A 4648-nucleotide genomic window follows, 5' to 3' on the forward strand; every position below is an offset into this window, starting at 1 on the left:
GGAGGGATAACGTGGGGAGAAATGCCAGATATAGGTGATGGGGAGGAAGGCAGCAAACCACATTACTATGTATGTACCTATGCAACAATCTTGCATGTTCTTCACATGTACCCCAAAATCTCAAATGCAATTTTATATATATATATATATATATATATATATATATATATATATATATACAAAGAGTATAGAGACTATATTCAAAGCAATGTCTGATTAGAATACTGTCAGCACTAAACAGGTTCAACAAGATGGCCTGGACATCATGGATTGATATTTAATGTTCTTCAAGTCATCTTCTACCACACCAGAGAACCTACCCCAAGATGACATATAATGGCATATAAAAGTTTAACTCCATGAATTTTATCAGTTATAGTTAGAGCACATTATTGACCCAATGTGACAAACAGCTGAATGAAACACAGATCTTACTTGCATGACTGTCAGCTACCTCTCTACTAGGTTATACTGGTAAGCTAGGAAAATTTATCATTTGGTTCCATAATGTAAGGATGAAGGAAGAATACGTTATTACAAGTTCAGGTCTCCTGTTGAATTCTGATCTTTGCCTATTCTGAATTTTATTTGTTAAGTATCCTATCTCCCAGTAAGATAAGCCTAAAGACAAAATGTGAGTAGCACGCTCAAGCATACAGAGTCCTGGGCAGATTCTAGACAACCTGGGTTTGAACTATGCTATATGCCATTTGCTTACTATATATTATTTTTAGCTAGTTATTTAACCTTCTGGTCTCTATCTGCTCTTCTGTAAAGTAGGGATCATTACCAACTTACTACTTTATGAGGACCCAATGAAAATATATGCAGGAAATTGACTACTCTAGTGGCTTTCATAAAGCACATACTAAATACATATTTACAATCCAGCTACTGCTAAGGGAGGAAAATACTGCATTAAGTATTTTTAACTGAAACTATATGGCAATATTGCCTTTTGTAAAGAACAAAAGATTCCTGGCTCCATTATCTGGCTTAGTTAGGGAATATGACACGTGGTTAATATCGTCTTGATATTTAGATCAAGAAGTTAGCATAGATGGAATGCATGGGTTTGTTTAAAAATATTTTCTAAAGAATGTAATGCATCGAATGCATTTCAAGGTTTTTAAGATTCAAAGGTTTTCTTACTAATGTCAGCCCTTCAGTTCTCTTTTGTCATTATGAATATCAATAGTTACCTATTTCCCTGATTTGTTCCAAAAAAGGAATTAGGGAGGATTCTATTAAATTCATGGAATAATATGAACCAGTAAGAGTATAATAGATGGAGATATTTGGATATGGCCAAAAGAGTGGGATAAAAAAGAAAAGTAAGGTCAAGAGAGGGATTAGTATGCAAAATGCATTTTCTGAATAACAGATACCTTCATTGAATTTTTATAAATATAACCATTTTGATGAACTATGAGAGTTTTGTTAAAATTGTTAACAGAATTCTCTATAATTATCAACATTTATCATCAAAACCACTTTTAATTTGTGTCACCTTGCTTTATTATGTTCCAAAATATATATGATGTGCATATATATGTGTGTACAAGTCGTATTTGTCTACTATGAGCAATTCATATTTAAGTGCCATTAGTTTATTTTTTAAAAATTGAACAACAAATACAATTACACCAGTAGTAATCACTTCTTAAATGTTCATTACAGAATAAGACTAGTGCCTTCCATTTTATATTTAAATATGCAAATATATCATATGGCTCTATGTTTTTAGAAAACCCAATTTAAAATTGATTAATGATAGTGCTCGCCTCAGCAGCACATATACTACAATTGGAACGATACGGAGAAGATTAGCATGGTCCCTGCGCAAGGATGACATACAAATTTATGAAGCATTCCATATTTTTATACTTAAGAGCTTCTGCACAGCAAAAGAAACTATCAATAGAATGAAATGGCAACCAATCTACCCAACTGACAAAGGGCTAATATCCAGAATCTATGGAGAACTTAAACAAATTTACAAGAAAAAAATAATCCAATCAAAAAGTAGGCAAAGGATATGAACAGACACTTCACAAAAGAAGACATTTATGCAGCCAACAAACATATGAAAAAAACCTCATCATCACTGGTCATTAGAGAAATGCAAATCAAAACCATATTGAGATATCACCTCACACCAGTTAGAATGGCAATCATTAAAAAATCTGGAGACAGATGCTGGAGAGGTTGTGGAGAACTAGGAATGATTTTACACTGTTGGTAGAAGTGTAAATTAATTCAACCATTATGGAAGACAGAGTGGTGAATCCTCAAGGATCGGATCAAGAACTAGAAATACCATTTGATCCAGCAATCCCATTACTGGGTATATATCCAAAGGATTAGAAATCATTCTATTATAAAGACACATGCACGTGGACGTTTATTGTGGCACTGTTCACAATAGCAAACACTTGGAACCAACCCAAATGCCCTTCAGTGATAGACTGGATAAAGAAAATATGGCACATATACACCATGGAATACTATGCAGCCATAAAGAAGGATGAGTTCATGTCTTTTACAGGGACATGGATGAAACTGGTAACCATCATTCTCAGCAAACTGACACAAGAACAGAAAACCAAACACTGCATGATCTCACTCATAAGTGGATGATGAACAGTGAGAACACACGGACACAGGGAGAGGAACATCACACACCGGGGCTTGGTGGGTGGGGGAATAGGGGATGAGTAGCAGGTGATGGGGGGATTGGGGAGAAACAGCATTAGGAGAAATACCTAATGTAGATGACGGGGCGATGGATGCAGCAAATCGCTACCATGGTACATGTGTCCTATGTAACAACCCTGCACGATCTGCATGTGTACCCCAGAACTTAAAGTATAATAAAAAAATTGATTAACAATACCTTGGTGTTTCATATGAAGTTTTAAAAAGGCACATCTATACTCTTCTATCTCAAGTTAGCTTTGAATTTAGATCAGAAATATGACATACTTTAGCAATAATATCTACAAAATTGAATCTACGCTGAACAGTTATTCTGCATGGTACATCAAAGCTATGTATTCTTGGGGTCATACCTATAGAATTAGAGAAATTTTCACCTAGTGGGAATGATAAGTATGGTATTTGAGAAAAATTTGATGAATAATTGAGTAAGTAAAATAACATACTCACCGTTTTGTCTTTTTCTCCAGCTTCCCACCCACTGTGAGGGATAAGGCCTTGCCCTTATTTCATATTATAACTCAGGGCTTAGCACAGTATCTGTATAATTTTATTAGGTACTAGATAAAATATTAATGTTTTGAAGAAATGAATGAATTAAAGGAAAATGGTATAACTCATGTTCTGAAGCTGACTCCAGTAAAAAATACCTAAACTAAAACTCCACATATGTGTTGAATGTTTTCCAGTGTCAAAAACAAACCCCTTTAAAAAATGCATACCTAATGGCAACAAAATCCAAAACAGACAAATGGTATCTAAATAAACTAAAGATCTCTGCACAGCAAAACAAACTATCATCACAGTGAAAATGCAACCTACAGAATGGGAGAAACATTTTGCAATCTATCCATCTGACAAAGGCCTAATATCCCAAATCTACAAAGAACTTAAATTTACAAGAAAATAACAAAAAACACTATCAAAAAGCGAGCAAAGAATATGAACAGACACTTCTCAAAAGAAGACATTTATGCAGCCAACAAACATATGAAAAATGCTCATCATCACTGGTCATTAGAGAAATGCAAATCAAAACCACATTGAGATACCGTCTCACGACAGTTAGAATGGCAATCATTAAAAAGTCAGGAAACAGCAGATGCTGGAGAGGATGTGGAGAACTAGGAACACTTCTACACTGTTGGTGGGAGTGTAAATTAGTTCAACCATTGTGGAAGACAGTGTGGCGATTCCTCAAGGATCCAGAAATAGAAATACCATTTAACCCAGCAATCCCACGACTAGGTATATACCCAAGGGATTATAAGTCATTCTACTGTAAAGACACATGTACATGTATGTTTACTGCAGCACTGTTCACAACAGCAAAGACTTGGAACCAACCCAAATGCCCATTGGTGATAGACTGGATAAAGAAAATATGGCACAAATACACTATGAAATACTATGCAGCCATAAGAAAGGATGAATTCATGTCTTTTGCAGGGACAGATGAAGCTGGAAACCATCATTCTTAGCAAACTAACACAAGAACAGAAAACCAATCACCACATGTTCTCATTCATAAGTGGTTGTTGAACAACAAGAACACAGGGACACAGGAGGGGAACATCACACACTGGGGCCTGTCATGGGGTTGGGATGCTAGGGCATGAATAGCATTAGGAAAAATACCTAATGTAGATGACAGGCTGATGGCTGCAGCAAACCACCACGGCACATGTATACCTATGTGATAAACCTGCACGTTCTGCACATGTACCCCAGAACTTAAAGTATAATAAAAAAAAAGTGCATACCTTGTGATATAGTCAATGATTTCTTCATCTGGTTTCACAAATGTATCACAGACCAGCTGCAGTCTGGAATCAACCACTGTCACTGGAGTAAGTTCCAAGCTTTTGGTGGCATCACACTATCAAAGGAGAAATAACTGAACTTATATATCATACTGAGTAAACATACT

The 4648-nt window shown here is 35.6% G+C and overlaps 1 non-coding gene across 1 annotated transcript; it reads left to right on the forward strand.

Moving 5' to 3' along the window:
* Positions 1 to 1776: 1776 nt before the first annotated feature.
* Positions 1777 to 1883, forward strand: LOC119468264. The gene has a single exon (XR_005196919.1). It is a non-coding gene; the product is annotated as a U6 spliceosomal RNA (small nuclear RNA).
* The last annotated feature ends 2765 nt before the right edge of the window (positions 1884 to 4648 follow it).

This window comes from Cebus imitator, unplaced genomic scaffold (genome assembly GCF_001604975.1).
Source record: "Cebus imitator isolate Cc_AM_T3 unplaced genomic scaffold, Cebus_imitator-1.0 Scaffold403, whole genome shotgun sequence".
Lineage (NCBI taxonomy): Eukaryota > Metazoa > Chordata > Mammalia > Primates > Cebidae > Cebus > Cebus imitator.